This window comes from Anas acuta, chromosome 23, assembly GCF_963932015.1.
Source record: "Anas acuta chromosome 23, bAnaAcu1.1, whole genome shotgun sequence".
Classification (NCBI taxonomy): Eukaryota; Metazoa; Chordata; class Aves; order Anseriformes; family Anatidae; genus Anas; species Anas acuta.
Genome location: NC_089001.1, coordinates 1,418,624 through 1,435,255, shown reverse-complemented (window position 1 = coordinate 1,435,255; position 16,632 = coordinate 1,418,624). Strand labels below are relative to the sequence as shown.

The window sequence follows — 16,632 nt, the reverse complement described above, 5'->3', positions numbered from 1 at the left end:
AGGGGGGCACCGTGGAAATTACCGGCACGGCCCCGCAGGGCTGGGGAGCAGCTGGGACGTGAGCTGGGGAGCGGCCCCCGCGATGGGCACGCTGAACGGGGAGCAGCACGCCTGCAACGCCAACCACAGATTCAATTAGAAATTTCACTGAAATTTCAAATTATGGCCTTTTTTTTTAAGTGACAGAATTATGCTGTGTTAGAGAGAAAGTGACAGGTAATTTGGGACACTAAGGATTTCTTGGACTCGGTAGTTAATAGGGAGTTTAGCACCAATTCCTCTGTAATTTGCACTTCTGAGAAACCACGTTATTATAAAGTCAGAAATCCCGAGCACTTTCAACTCCGGATCTGCCAGACTGAGGATGACCAGGAATTGAGACGGCCTGCGCCCACAGGTCACCCATTTCAATATCTGAGGCTGGGTGGCTTCCAAATGCGGCCGCTCCAATTGAGGAGCTGAAAATTGGAGGTGACATTCAGAAGTCTCTGAAAATTATAACCCTGACTTCCTCCTTGAAAAGCTTATCTGAATCCTAGCTTATCCTTTGATGAGGTTACTGAAAAAGCATTCTGTTCCTAGTACTTGAAAGATAACAGGCAATATACGACACACTTCTCCCTGGGGGGAAAACACTATCGAACACGCCGAGCATGGGACGCTAATTAAATGGTCTGAATTATGCTGGACATTAAGGTCCTGGGGTGGCTTGGGTTAACCCCTTCCTGTCCTCACACTCATGGGGCTCTTGTTCAGGCAGAGGACTCCTGTGAGGAGCCGTGGATGAGCAGCCTCAAGGAGCCCCCAAGACTTTCATTAGCTAAATAAATTGCCTCCAGAGACCAAACCCACTTTATTTCTGGAGAGACACTAAGCGGAGACCCTGGCTAATCCTGTCCATTGGTAAAGATGTGGCAGTGTTTAAATTTTTGCTTAAATTTAAGCAAATGCTTGGGTTTCTTGGATTCTAATGGATGTTAAGCCCATAGCTATGACCAAACATCTTCATGAGCTTCAGGAAGGAAAGAAAAGTGAGTGGAGAAAGAAATACTGTCATATCAGAGAAAAATGGCAAATTCAGTAATGTTTAATGGGCTGGCAAAAAGGCTATGAAAATTGACCCAACTCTATTTGTGAGGGAAAATAATGTGCCTACTTTAAAAACTAGAGAAGCAATCACAGCTCAGAGGGGGGCAGGGAGAAGGAAAGAAAATGCACTAAAATACAAGATACTATGGCAAAATCGGTACTAATTGCCAGGAGCCAAAGTCCTTCCCTTGCAGCAGCAGCCATAGGTGCTGCTCTCGTGAAGGCGAATGTCTCATGAGAGCTGTGCCCTCCTGATATGCTTCCCTCAGAGGGCACCCTGCTGCCATGGGCTCATCCCCAAATAACAGCAAACTGGCACAGCATGGATCTGGGCACCAGTTTGGGGAGGGATAGGAAAAACCTATTCCTGCAATGTAGCATTTTAATAATGGTCAATTATGCTCTACACAAAGCCTCCTCCTAAACCTCTAACATGCTTCCAAGATGCAGAGTATCCTTGCTTCCTCACCTGCAGGGCTGTACAAAATGTGCCTTGTGTCACCCGTCCTCCTCAGGCAAAGGCTGCAAACCTTTGGCCTTGTGGCAGCCGGAATTACAGCGTGATTTGGCCTTACTTTCAACTTTAAATAACTTATGACAATTCAATACCCAATGTAAGATGGAAACAAGGTTTGAAATGTATAAATTATTGGTTACTAAATGAAAAGCAACTTGAGATAGAGGTTTTCATGACAAGCTGCTGAATGGGTCAATCTCTGTGCAAACATTTGGTATGATTAGTAGACAAGTGCAATCCCGGAGCGCAGAGGGCTTGTTTCCAAATAAAGGAAACTTTGCCTCCAAAGCTCACGACAGTGCTTGGGCTTTGTGTGCGAGAGTGGTCATTTCATGGGCATTTCTGAACAGACAAAATTGAAAGGTTCCAAACCACAAAGGAGAGCACAAAGAGAAAATTGCACAAAATTAGAAACTTTTAAGGCAGAGTTTGAATTTGTACCAATCAAACTGTGCTGGGGGAAGTCCTCTGAGAATGCAGAAAATGGCTCTGGCAGGATTATGAAGTCAGCCCCAGGGATGCTGGCATCTCGCATCAGGAAGGGTTTGGATCCGGCTCCAGCGTGGGCTGCAGACCACGCTGCTGCCTGCAGATGGTCGCAAAGGCACAGTCCACATCCCATCAAATGCCTCATTTAAAAATATTGAAGCACCATGAGCAGTTGTTTTCCTGCTTTTTTCACCACCAGAAGCCACTTTCGTGTGTCCCTGGCAGGAGAACCAAAGCCCCCCCTGCAGCCATCCCACGGGCAGCCCTCCCCACCCCAGGGCCAGCTCACCTGGACGTGCCAGCGCTGCTTCTCTTCTGATGACTTTGTGGCTGAAAAAGCAGACAAAGGGAACAAAAATATTTTAATGGCGTAATTCATTTTAAAATTAGCTCTCTCTTAATGCTGCCCCACCCTCCAAAATGCCGATAATTGTTTTCTGGTTCCCTGCCACATTCCCAGCCAGCGCCTTCAGCACTTCAGGCACCGCTGTGTAAGATTAGCCGGGAAGTGTTCTGAGTGCCTTACATCAAAGGGATTGAAAAACTATAAATTTAACAGAATGTATTATACAGGTGGGGGAAAAATTGAAGTTCTGTTAAAAAAGCAGAGCTCATTTCACTCTGTTCTGGGGCAGGGCTCAAGGCAGTTAATGTGTCTCTGGGGAAAGGCTCCAGACCGCTACTGCTCAAACAGCCTCGAGCCTGGAAAATGGGGGAAGAGCAACAGGTGGGAGAAGTCCCCAGGTCCACTGAAAATGGGGAAAAGCATGCGGTTTCAGCAGGTGGTGGGAAGCCTTGGGTGGCCAGCATGTGTCAAGTGAGAGGTGAGGCTTTTGGTGCAGCTCATGGAAGCTCAGATCTCTGCACCTCCACCAGCAGGCTCCTGAATTTGGCTCCGGAGACGTCCTGTGCAGGCAAGGGAGCCCCAAAGGCAGGGGCAGGGCGGGATGGGGGCAGCTTTTTGTGCCCTTCTGTGTCCAGAGGCTCCGTGTGGAGCACTGGGGTCACTGATCCCCTGTGTGTGAGGGGCAGTGCAGGAGGACATGAGCAGGGGCAGCATCGGGTGGGCACCCGAGGGGGGCTCCCCCCGCAACGCCTCCTGCAGCCACCTGCAAAGTGCAGATGGAGGGGAGAAGATGAAAACGGAGGAGGAAAAGATGAAGCCAGGAGGATCAAAGGTTAGGAAAATGTTTTGCGAATTGCCCGTGACAAGCTGCCACCCTTAATCAACCTCTCCCCGCTCACCCCAGCCCCCGGCCGCACGCTGCCGGCGCTGCCTGCTGCGCCACGCGGGCTCGCAACGGCACGGCCGCTGCTGGGGCTTGTGCTGGCTGTGGTGGCCGAAACAACAAAGGCGAGCAGCACTTGGGGGAAATTCTTCAAAGGGCCCTCGCCTCAAAAACGTTGAACATTATTTCCATGGGCCCTTAAACAGAATAATTCATTAGTCAGCTAAGAACAATCAATATCGCGCTCCAACAATTTATACACTGACTCTGTTTACCCAGTAGACCCTCTTTGATAATATTATTTATGATTCTAAATAACTCCATCGGTGTTCAATAGAGCTGGGAGGCACCTAGGGGACCGGGGCACAATCAAATTATGAAGACATATGGTTTACTCAGCGCTGGAAATGTTCAACTGCATTTCATTGCTGTTAGTCCTGCCGCAGCACCTTCCCCAATCACTTATACAACCTTCTTAATATCGTTTGCTGTAAGGGAACACTTCTTCAGGGAGAGGGCTCTTACGCAGCTGACTGAGGGATGTGGCTGTAAAGGGAATTTTATTGTGGCTATTTCTGCATTCTCGGCACTGAAGGACACGCCAGGCGGCTTGATGCGTCCCAGGCCACGGCAGCAATTAAACCTCTGCCTTGCTGGGGCTTCGTGGAGGCGAGGGGGGGGCTGCAGGCACCCGGCCCCATCTGATGGGCACACAGCATCGTGCTCCACAGCTCCTGGCTGTATTTATGCTCAATGCGTATACTATGCACATTTTAATAAAGTGCTTCTGATATACCCACAAACTGGCCAAATGCTGAGTCATTATTATCGACAGAACGTTGCATAAGTACTCTGCCAAGCGTCCTCTGGGCTTTGAGGGTGTATAAAGCTAACACTGGTGCTATATTGCTCTATAAACTCTAGTCCTCCCCGCAGAGAAGCAATAATTAATCAGACGATGCATGATATGTAACAAATTAAAAAGATAAAACTTCCCAACAAAAATTATGGGACTGGAGAGACGCGGGCTATGCGTTGCAGCGAGCTGTCCCTGGCTTCCCATTTCCCTCCCTCTGTTGGCACATAACTTACAAGGGCCGAATCCTGCAAGCACTACAAAGCCCCAAACCCTGCCGCTCTCAGGCTCTGCCGCAGCAAAACACTGAAGCACCTTTATCCGAGGCACCGAGCCACCCGGCCGATGTCAGCACATCCTCGGGGCTGCAGGATTAGGCTGCAGGGCAGCAGGCGAGTGCAGGCAGGGCTGCTCGTGCTGGGGAAGGCGGCAGCGCTCGCTGTAAGGGGGCAGATGAAAGTCGGCGCCTTCTGCTTTTGAACACATCCTGAGAACTCTTCTCAGCAGCGATCATGCTTGTTCGCAGCTAACAAATAGCCAAGGCTATAAAATAAAGCGAGAACAGTTACCACTGTGGAAATATAATCTCCGAGAAAATCCCACTAGAGTAATAATTAAAACTGATACTGAAGACTCTGACAACCCTGGATTTATTTTGGGTTTTAAGCTATTTCTGCTATGCAATTTCCTTTTGAAAAATCAGCATCTCCTTTCCATAGCAGATTCAGATATTTCAGTATCTGTTCCCCACCCCCAGCCCCCGAAGTGCAATGGAAAACTAAACAGGGACATTTACTCTCGAATGGAAAGACGAGACATTTTTCACTTGGAAATGTCAGTTGTTGTTTTTTTTTTCACTTCCATTTTCACATGCAAATTTGCACTTTTGTTGAGACCCTGTTTTATACTGGGAAAACATTTAGGTGGAAAATTTCCAGCCAGCCCCTGTAATTACCCAGGATGTATGGCATGCAGCAGCCTTCTCCCTACTGCTCCTAAAACGGTAACAACGGGAACATCTCTTTGTATTTGCCAGCTGAGGATGATTAAGAAAGAAGCCAGTAGGGGGCCAATATATTTTTTTTTCTTATTTAAAACATTTGGAAATAACCTATCATCATGCATTCGGGCACACAGCTTGGCTCTTTCTCTGCTCCTTCCCATCACAGCTCCTCTCTCCCCTCCCGAGCTTCCCAAATGGACTGATGTATGCAGCTCTGGGAGCCGCTTTAATCCCCAGTCTGCAGAGCAGACACATCGCTAACAGCCATTGATTGCACCAGCGGTCAGCAGGAGAGCCAGGATCTAGCTGTAAAGTCCTCTCTGGGTGACCAGCCGGGTAAGATCCCTGGGTAGCAGTGCTCCTGATGACCAAGCAGTGGTCCAGCCTCGGGCTCGTGCCTCATCCTCCATCCCCGTGTCGTGCACCCATCACCCTGCCAGCACTGCTGGGTGGTGCTGCTGGCAGCCCCAGGCCCTCTGCTTGCTGAGCTCCCTGCTGAACAAACTCACAGGCAAAATGTGTCAGGGGTCATCACTGATTGCAAACAAACAGATAAATAAATAATGAAACAGGACAGGCTCTGGGAGCGTGTTCCAACTCCCTCTTCCTTCCTGCTGCTCTCTTTTGCCTTCCCTTTTGCACTCCTTGCTCTCTCCAGACTTCCCCAAGTAGCCAAGAGCCTCATTCTCAGGGGAATTGCCTTCCCAAGAGCTGTCTGTGCAGCTCCTTCCCTCCTTCCCCAGCCCCAGGGCACCTGGCAGTGTTTGGGGCAGCAGTGTAGCTGTGCCACCCCTCCAGTACCTCCTGCACAGTCACTTCTCTTTCTGCTTATTGCTCCTTAGCCAGCCCCTCCTGCTGGGCTCGCTCGCAGCTGCTGATGGGGACCAGGTCCTGCTCCCGTCCTCCCGAAGGTGTGCCTTAACAGCACGCCGGGTAATATACTTCTTATTCCTCCTGCTTAATACCCCGAACTCTTTAAATGGTGCTGAGTCTAACTGAGTGGTGGATAAACATTAGTTTCACAGCTCACAAAGCAGAACTGCCGGCTACTGCCAGTCTAGACGTAATGAGTTCCTCCCGGGGCCCCTGGGAGCGTTTAGAGTGGGCTCTTCTTTACCCAAGCTGCCAGTCAAGCTGGTACCAGGGGGGAAGAAGCGCCGTTAATCTCTTTCCCACCATCCCATCCATAGCTGAAATCCCTTCGAGCATGTAACAGTTTTATTTTAATGTGCCATCCTGGCGGCGCGCGGGCAGGAGCGGCGTGGGCAGGGCGCACACAGCCCGCACGCAGGCTCCTGCGCCTGCCGCTGCCATCCCGGCTGCAGGCTGGGCTTTGGGGCTGCCATCAGCCAGCAGGACGGAGCAAACAGCAAGGGAAAAGTCTCCCGTGTTCTACTTTTCGTCCAGGCTGCTGTTGTCACCTCCACAGATATTCCTTAATTAACAGCAGATTGCTGTTCTGTGGAGGGAGACTAATTTAGCGCCCGGGTGAGAAGCAAAGAAAGTTTGCTTGGCAGCTGGTCACCAGTGGCCAGAGACATCTCCCACTGCGCCGCGCTTTCGCTGGGACTCTAAATCATTTGTCAGGAGCTTTTCCCAAGCGGTCGGAGCGAATCAGCTAATGAAGATGATGTCAGGAAGACTTTGAGGTCCCAGCGGCCCAGCCAGCTCCTGCCCAGTCCCTCGTGTCCCCCGCTGGAAGGTGACACACTGCTCGGTCCCACCTCTGCTCTCCTGCTCCCACCACCACAACAACCTCAAGACAGGCAACGTCATCAGTTGTCAGCACTTAATGCCAAGGGGACATTTGTAGGAGGAAAAAGATTTGCTGCTCCCCCTCCCCTGGGGCTGGGATGTTGTTTTTAGGTGAGGTGACCTGGGGTGGATCCTTGGCTCTGCATTGGGAAGGTCCCCACCAGCAGCACCATCTTACCTGATGCCAGCACATCTCTGGAGCTATTGACAGCTGCTTGTTTCTGCAATTTTGCAGCCACGGGGCTGGATGGACCCAACCCCCACTGACCCCATTTGGGAGCATCCCCAGGCTGGGATGCACTTGTGTGCTCCTGCTGCACACACACACGAGCTCACACCTGCTGCCACACACACGGTGACAGCACACGCAGGTGCCTACACCCCGCAGGAGCTGCACTGGCTCCCGGCTGAGAGGTGAAAGGAGTCACACGTAGGATTTATCTACTGCTTCTCTGCAGGCCTCTTCCCAGAACAGGTTGGACATACGAGATGGAGAATGAGAAAGAGTCACTGCTAGGCCCTTTCCAAAAGCCTGATGGACTGCCTGCCAAGCACTAAATATATCCAAGCTCCGTATGTCAGCCCAGGGCTGCTGCTCCCGCATCCCCCACGTCAGCAGAGCAGCAAAAGCAAAAGCGAGCTCTAATCCGCAGAGATGGGCAGGGTGCCAGAGTGGACTTTTCCATCCCTAATCTCCAAGACGATGGACACCTGTGCCTCTCCTCTCTGCCTGGCCGTATTTAGCAGCTGTAATTATATCCTTTCAATCTCTGTATAAATAACTGGAATTCCGGGTAAAGTGTTGGTTTGCTTGATTTACATCCCCAGTAAGTCAATAAGGTTGCAACAAGGATAAATCAAGGCAGAACTGCATACTCAGAAGATCTGAGAGGAAGAAAGAGAAACTTCTGCTCCCCTCTCTCTCCCATTACTCATGCTTGTTTATAAAGTGGCTAGGATAGTTTTGGCATTAAATAAACATTATGTGATTGCTAGAATATTTCATCATTGCCCTAAGTGCCCACAGAGGGTTGCGGGAAAGAGGCACTTGTTTTTCCAGACTACTTCTCTTTTCAGGCCACCAAGAGCAGGGCTCTAAGGGCAGGCTGACAAACTGAGGCTGCTGAGGGGGCCAAAGCCCCTTGTCCTCGCCCCCACCCTCTGCCCAGCCTCCCCACCTCCAGCTGCTGACTTGGGCTGAATTTTTGTCAGGACCTGAGGAGAGGGGGGGGAGCGAGCTCCAATTCCCAGCCCTGCTCCTTAAAGCTGCTCAACTCCAGGGCTCCCGGGAATTCCTCCTTGGAGCAGCCTTGCTTTTTTCTTTGCAAAAGAGAAGCTCACGGAAGTCAGGGAGCTTTTGCGAGGCCCTGGAGCCCTGCTGTCGCTTCCTCTCCCCCATCCTTCTCCTCCATCCGACCACTGCTCCCCGGAGGTGGGATTGTGCCCTCCTGCTGTCCCACCTGCCCCGGCTGCCCTCGCCTGCATGCTGCCCGATAACCTAGTCCCAAGCACCATAATAAATGTTTTCACATCAAACCAGAGCTAGACATTCATCAATACTCCAGTCCTTGGCTGAGGGGAATGTGAAAACAAAACCCCACCTCGCCACTGATTTGCAGAGTTGTTAGTCTCAAGCTAGACCATAAATCGGTGCGTATGAGCAGGCAGCGAGAGGGGAACATTAGCTGGTGAAACAGCAGCACTCTGCGGTGAATGAAAAATCATTCCCCACCCCCTGCCCTTCCAAGAGCAGCACCCAGCACAGCCCGGGATGGAGACGGAGAGGCCATCACCTCCCAAGGGCTGTGGGGCTGGGGTGCCTGCCAGCCTGCTTTGTCCTTGCACACAGGGAGTGCTGCTGGGCTGCACCTCGGTGCCATGTCACACTGGTTTGTGGTTTGGAAGGGGCTAGACAAGCCAGGTAGAGGCAGGGAAAAGCCATGGCACTGACTGCGGCGTCTGCATCATCGGACAGCAGGCTGCATGGTGGGGTGTGCGATGGTAGATGGACGAGTCTGTCCTGGATGTTTTTCAAGTGGAGATTAAGCACTGAGTAGGTTCTTTTTATTTAAGATGCCATATGTCTCTTCCCTCTAAATATCTCTTCCATCAGATACCGCTGTGATTCCCAGTCTGCCTTCCAGCCCTGCTTTTCAGCCACTATTCCAAACACTTCATAAAATCACATTAAATCAGGGATGGAAAATACTTTGAAGACTCCTTCTGTCCATTCTCCTGCTACATGTCAGGCCCAAATGCATGCACAGCTGCTTTGTCCACTCTGATTTAAAACCTCTCCACTAATACAGTTTCCAGGCTCATGTATTTGTGACTTCTACATTAGAGCTGGGGGGGCTTCTCCCGGGGCAGGCTCCTACCCGCTCCCTCACCATCCTACTGCTACCCTCGCTCCGCATCCCTGCTCAGCCCCTCCTTCCCCAAGCGATCATTAGCTAGGTGGAATCAAGGGCCCTAAAGGTCACTTCACAATACACATTGTCGCTGTCTCTTAATGGATTTTTCTGACGCGTGATTATTTCTGCAGCAGCGCGTGTGCCGCCAGCGAGGCGCAGGTAGCGGTGGCGACCAGCAAGCTGAGGGGGGCTACAAGCAAAGGGCCTGGGCAGCCAAATGTTGGCGTTCGGTGATAAAGGTTTCACTAGTGAGACATTTAATTACCTGGAGAACTTCTTTTCCCATTTCATGGGAAAAAAGGTGAGCAAGGACATGGGATGCTCAGAGCTGTATGCATCCAGAGGAATGGCCAGCACGCTGGAGCAGCAGGCTGTGAGCAGAGGCAGCTTTTTGTCTGGGGGCAGAAGCCTGCTCTGGCTTGGTGACTTATTTGATTACACTGTGAATTCTCTTCTCCATCTGTGAAATGGGGATGGCAACACTAGCCTTTTCCCCTGCTGTGAGTTTCAATATATCAAGGACTTTGAGGTACTTAATACTATGTAAATGGGAGACATATCAGCTGTGCCTCAGATAAATGAATTTCACTTAGATTGATGGGTGTGAAGCACTTCCAAAATTAGGCCTATTCTTCTTAAATCAAACAGTTTCCCCAAGCCAGTTCAGCTCCATTGATGTAGAGGAAGTCATCAAGATGCAATTCATCATCAGGTTCAATAAAATACCCTCAATGGACTGACCCACCATGTGCTGCCTCTTCTTCACAGTGCAAGCTAAAGTTTGGTCAAACGTATGAGGAACACGACTCTAGATCTCTGCAAGCAGCATCATTCAGCCTGCAAACCCTGGACATGCTCTTGACTGGACTAAAAGCACATTAAAGTGTCTTACACAGAGCTGGGAGCATCGCCTGCATATGCAGGGTCATATTCACAGTGTTTATGGATCAGTGGATTTGAACTGCAAAACACTGCTTTCCCCAAATATTTGTCTGATCATCTTCGTCTTCATGGCTGAATGGGAAACAAATCAAACTTGGGTACTTCTCTGACCCCTGCCTCACTACTGCAGGTCTGTGCCACTCTTCTGCAACCTTAGGTAGAGGACGGGCACTATTTCTGGGCACTGGGGCTGAAAAAGCAGCGCGCAGTAACTGGAGTGCCTGCTCTAATGTTTAGGCTGAACTCTATTTATGACATTAAGTGCTCTATAACAGTATAGATAATGTCATAAACCTCATTTCATTCGGTTAGCAAACAGTAAATCCATCTCACACATAGAAACATCACTGTGAAACTGCAGGTAGCTGAGTAATGTTGTGGTAAACCACCCCGAGCTGTTAACTACAGCTTTATGTTCGCATACATGTTGGTACTACAATTTCTCTGCGAGGCAGCGCTCAGCCCTGGCACCAGGTGTGAAATCTCCCCATCCCATGAACAGACACCACAGGCCAGGGGTGTGCTCACACCAGCAGGGCCAGGGAGTGGGGGGCACGCCAGACCCCGGGGCTGCAGCTCCCCCTCTCCAAAAACGAAGTGCCTCCCGACTGAGAGCACCCGTATGTTGTTTATGCACGGATCAGCTCAGCTCTCTCCAACTTTTTTAACTGCAGATCATCAGCAAAGCTGGGCAAATAATTTAGCGCGTATCATTTATTCTACGAATTTTGATTCTTTGCCCACAAGCTGCTCATGCTTCTCACAGAGGTCCTATGAAATTATTCAGAGGAACTGCTGCCTCGGCCTATAGCTTGTTCAGCCGGCTGACAGCAAGTGTTTGACACCCCCAGCACTGCCATGCTGCCCGCTTGGTTTGCTCCAATTTGGTGCCTCCATCATCCCGTATCTCTTCTGCTCATAGCCTGGAAGAAAACTGACCTTAGGGGACACTTCCAGTGGTCAAAGCGCTGCAACAGAAACCTTACCTGGGTGCCCAGGACAGCCATTTCCAGTCCCTCACATGGAACCAGGCATCGTGGTACACCGGGTACAGCAACTGGTTAGCTGAGTGATCATCGAAACATGGTCACATCATCCATATGTTTGTATCAAAATGCCCCACACTGTCATTAAATGAAACTAAATATACACAGGAACAGCAGTAAGCACAGCTGTGATGTTTTTACCCATTGGCAGTGGAAAGGAGATGTTGCCGCAGCCTCACGCCTAACTGCAGTGCCAGTTACCAAGCTTTCCTGTACTTATGTTTAAGCTGCGAATTAAATGGCATCTGTTTGGGGCTGTTTTCCCTCTGCCACCACGCTGCACTTCTCCCCCACACAGCGGAGCATCGCCGCAGGCTGGGCAGAACCAGGCACCACCACCAGCAGGGGCTCAGAACCACACAGCTTGCAACCCCGGGAGCAGCACCGAGGCTACGGGGGCAGGAAAAGGGCTTTGAGGCACCTGGCAGGGCTCGGAGCAGGTTGCAGCATCCTCCTTGGTTGTGCTTCTGCTCCTGAGAGGAATCACTCGTGTGCTCCCTGCTGCACAGCACAAAGCACGCATCTGTTGCGACCGCTCGGCATAGCCCTGGAGCTCGTCTCCAACTTTAGCTCTGACGTCAAAGTTCAAGAGCACTGAGCAACATAAAGAAGTGCACAATTCCAAGTTTTGGGAAATACCAATTCCAGGTTTGCTAAAAATTATTTTTATGGTGGCAGACTGGTTTGTTCCTGCCCAACTAACATGTTAATTGCATCAGGGGTTTACAGCCATCACCACACGGTGTTGTCTCTGTGAGACAGGCAGTAAAATAAGTAAAATAGCGAATATAACTTCCCAGTAACAATTCTTCCAAGGTAGGAGTTGATGTGTTTGTAAAAACTGCCATATCAATGTCTGATTGCAAATTAGCCTACCGGCTCTTTAGGAATGTCTTGATTGTTACCATTACCAGCCACTGGGAATTCAGATGGCAGCCACCCCACGGACAGCCTCCATCCCTTTCCTTTATCATCTAAACATTGCAATCCTGTCTGCTGGAAGAGCTATGGCCCTTGAAGTTAGATGTGCCTGCCAAGAAAAATGTTGATTTTCTTTCTCCACCTACATTCAGATATCTGATTAATTCAATGCAAGGAGCAAGGAATTAAGCTGCTTCTTTTTTTTTTTTTTTGCTTTTTTAAGCTCAATACAGAAATATTGATGTAGAAAAATACAGTGGCTGTTAGAGTTGTCTTGTGACCAAGACAGCCTTAAAATGTGTTTTAGCCTGACTTGGCATGCTAGCTTTTAGGAGCTAAGCAGAGAAGTGAACTAATCCGAGGCCTTAATGAATAATGTTCAAATCCAACTTCCATTTTCAAATGCGTCCATACGTTAGAGAATGACTCACAAGGTGTTTGTTGTGCGGCGGAAGAACAGACGAACTGGGAAGGGTATTTTTATGTGTTTGTGAATCATAGTATATGATATTTTCCTCCACTGTGCTTCTCTGCCCTAACAGTTTTCTGCAATGAAATCCATTCAGCTGTACTGGAAATGTAGGCACTTTATAGAAAATCTTTAATAGTGCTAGCACAAATGGATGGCTCTTATTTCCTCCCTGCAAAGTGGCGATTTGCAAAACCACTGCCAACAAATATTTACCCCCCTCCCCCAAGCCATTAAATAAAGCCTAATGGAAATGCCTCCCGGCACACGCCACCCAGACAGGCTCGCTTTGCAGGCAGCACCCCACCGGCGTGGGCACCCCGGGGAGCACCTGCAGCCTGGCAGCGAGCTCAGGAAGGCAAGCACCGCTCGTCCCTATAGCCAGATGCATACGTGAACACAGACACAAAAGGCATTGGGTGATGCATGGGTGCACAGCCCAGTGGTTTCCCACTGCAGGGATCAATGTGGAAACTCACTCACCAACACACATCAGCAGGGACACGTGAACGCGCGGCCACGCCGGTGCCAGCATCCACACAAACGCATGCAGAGACAGGGAAACGCATAGATCATTTCCAACGCTTTCTCTCCTGGCTCCAATGCCTGTTTATTTTCTGGTACGCTCGTCTTGCTGGAATTTTTAACATTTAATTAGTTGAGCCAGCTGCTTTCGCTTTACAAAGGGCTGCTTAGTTTTGTCTTGTTCTAAATGTGTTTCTTTTGTTAGCAGGATCAATACACGCTCTGGCCGAGCTGCAGAACCCAGTCCTCCAGACCCCACCGCTGTTTATCTGCCGCATTGTGCTCCCGAGCAGGGTTCAGGTACAGGCTGCGAGCTGCAGGCTTTGCACGGGCAGTGTCAGCCAAGCCGGCCTGGATTCCAGCCTGGGCTTGGAGGGGAACAAAGCACAGAGCTGCGATACGTTTCCTCTTCATCCTTCTCCACCGAATCGGAGCTGCGAGTGACCTTACACTCTGCAGATTATTGTCCCTTGGAAACAGGATGAAAACCAAAGGATTCACTAAGTAGAAGAAAGATTTCTGCCCAGTCGTGGTGGGGCGCGGATCCTGCTCCCCTGGCAAGGGGATTCTCACCAGCTGGAGCATAATCACTGCCTGTGTGGATGAAAGATGCTGAATTTTTATCAACAGAGCTCAAAATCCCCCCTAGGAACAGACCACGGGAGAGCTCTCTGGTTACAAGTCCCCACCAGGCAGCTACAAAGGCTCTGTGAGCAGACACATCAGCTGGAGCCACGCTGGCTCGGCACCGCCAGCCTCTCCAGGCCAAGCCAGGCAGCTGGGCGAGGGCGCATCCATCCCTCCCCGGGGTCTGGGGGAGATGCTGAGTCCTGCAGGAGCTGAGGGTTTGGGGCTGTAATTAAGGACAGACACAGGTCGGCTGCTGAGCATCCCCAGAGAGGCTGCTTCCCCTGGAAGCACGTGCTCAGCAGAGGGCTTGGGCTGCTCCATCAGCGAGGGGGCACAACTATGGCATGGCCCTGGAGAAGGAACCCCGTGCGACTGCAGAGCCTCGGCTTTGCACAGCTGGTTGTATCGGGACCCTCACCCGCGATCAGATCAGCAGCAGTGGAGCTGCACGCTGACTACCAATGTTCCATCAAGCAGCGCGCTCCGAGCACGGCGCCTGCTTTATGCAGAGCACAGCGGCTCCAGGCACTGCCCTGTCCCTTTGGCGATGCAGCACACATCTCGGCCAGCAGCCGAGCTGCTGATCTCCCCGGGCACTTCGGCAGCCTATGCAAAACCCTCCGGGGAAATACAGCGCATCTGGGGCACGTCAGGAAGGGAGCAAGAGTTCCCTTTTGTAGGGCTACAAGGTAGCGCTGGCACTCATTACACTTCTGTTAGCAGAGAGGCCAAAACTGCAGAGCCTGGAGAGGAGGTGTCACGGCAGCACGGGGAAGGGCTTGTTCAGACAGCGGTGCAGATGGGAAACACGCACGACCAGCCCCACGAGCCCTGTATGAGCAAAAGGATGCTGTGAAAAGCCCATCAGCTTTTCACACATGCACAGGCAGACCTGACATCCACTGCTGCCGCAGGCTGAGCCCAGCACGGCAGCGATGGTCCCTAACAGGCCAGCGAGGAGCTGGTGCCGTGCTCGGCTCCGCCGCAGGCTCCTGACAGCGCGGCGGGCAAGGGGAAGCTGCAGATTCGTGAGCAGCACAACCCAAAGAGCTCCCCTGCTCCCAGCACAGGCTGCGGTGCCCCGAGGTTTGCTCTGACTTGTCTCAACCCTGGAAGGAGGTCACGGCCTGTCCTTAAATCTTTTGCTGAATTACCAGGCAGCATGCAGCCTTTAACTATTTCCTAGCTCCTGAAGACAGTCACAAGCTACATCTGTTTTTTTCCAGATGATCAGGTATGCTATGGGTGTAAGATAAACAGTGTGAAACCCAGGTGACACTCAGGTGACAGCCTGTTTGAAGTTCGACATCGCGCCCTTTCCCAGAGCAGCATCCTCCCTCTCCGGAGTGGCTCTGCAGCATTATCGCAGCTTCAAGGCTGACTTTCACATCACCTTTCCTTGATTTTGGGTAAGGTCAGTCTTCCCTTTTGGTCTTTCAAGTCTGGGTTTTGCCTCGCTTGCTTTGTCTATTCTGCATGCCCACATTCCCTTTCTAGTCCTAGCCCCCGTAGCTCTTGGAATTACTTTGGGTTAATCACTTCAGCAGGTTCCTTTCTGTCCCAGGTCCCTCTCCCCACTCTTTCCTTCAGATTCGGGAAGCTCCCTGCTGACGGAGCGAGGAAGAGCAGCTACAGCACCACTGTGCTCCCCATCCCCTGGCAGCTCTACCCCGTGCTGCTGCTAATTCAGCGCTGGCAGAGATTAGGAGAGAAGCGCCGGCCCCATTAAGGTCGCTGAAAAAGAGTCCATTGATTTCAGGGGAGCTGGGATTTCAGCCTGATTATCTCTATCGCTCATGAAAATACTTCTAAGGAGTTTGCCTTTGGAAAAGGGCAGATTGCCTCAAATGTCAGGTGTTAGCAAAGCATTTCTGCATCCCTAGACAGCCTCCCTTCCCCAGCTTCAAATGGCACAAAAGGACCCCTGTGCTATTCTATTCAGACCAGACGAGAGCTCGTACCTTGAAAGGCGAGAGAAGTTTGCCCGAAAATACACACATGAACTTCCTTTTTCAATAGCTCTAATAATGTTTTTTCTCCCAGGAAATAAATTTTTAATTGTTCTTATTCTTCCATACCACCTTTGAAAAGGATTTGCTTTTTCATTGAAAGTCCAAGATAGAACACTTAAAAGTTTTCAATTTTCAGGCCCGAACGAGCCTATCACTTCTGACATAAACAAACAAAGCCTGAACATGTTTAATGAAACAGTTTGGGCTTTAAAAATGAATGCTTTTGTTTTGCTCAAAAAGCCATTTGTATCTCCAATCCCGAAGACATTTTCCCCAAACCCATTTAATCCATCTCTAAAAATCTTTTCTTCGAGAGAGGTGTAACAGACACTTGCTCGCCAGGCTGGATTTGCCTTCCTCCTCATTAGAGCCACCAGAAACGAGCCCTGTGCTCGGCAGGGAAATGAATCCGCTACCAGCTGCTCAAGATAGCGGAGGGAGCGTGGCGCTTATCGCAGGTTAGTCCTCTGATAAAAGAACAAAAGTAGAGCTCAGCAAACGATATCTGGCAAACAATAATGTGCACTTTTTCCCTCTATTTCCCTCTTCCAGTTGTCAGTAAGCAAAACTTTATCATTTTCCCCAGCACGCTTGTCCCAGTAATTGCGTAGCTGACCCCAGACGGGGATTTCGGCCCTGGGCACCGCGGCTCTCCCGGGCACCCCTCCAGCACCAGGCTTTGGTTGAAAACCCTTCTCTTTATGAGCTTCAAATTCATTTCTAGCAGGCACCGAC

General features: G+C 50.5%; 1 long non-coding RNA gene across 4 annotated transcripts in view; it reads right to left on the bottom strand.

Moving 5' to 3' along the window:
- Positions 1-16,632, bottom strand: part of LOC137843666 (uncharacterized) — an 82,500-nt gene that overhangs the window by 50,471 nt on the left and 15,397 nt on the right. For 3 of the 4 annotated variants that reach the window (XR_011089610.1, XR_011089611.1, XR_011089612.1), the window contains one exon: positions 15,890-16,364. This is a non-coding gene — a long non-coding RNA (uncharacterized lncRNA). Of the gene's footprint in view, positions 1-2,384; positions 2,426-4,495; positions 4,724-15,889; positions 16,365-16,632 lie in introns of those variants that run through there. The other variant, XR_011089614.1, reaches the window with a different exon arrangement.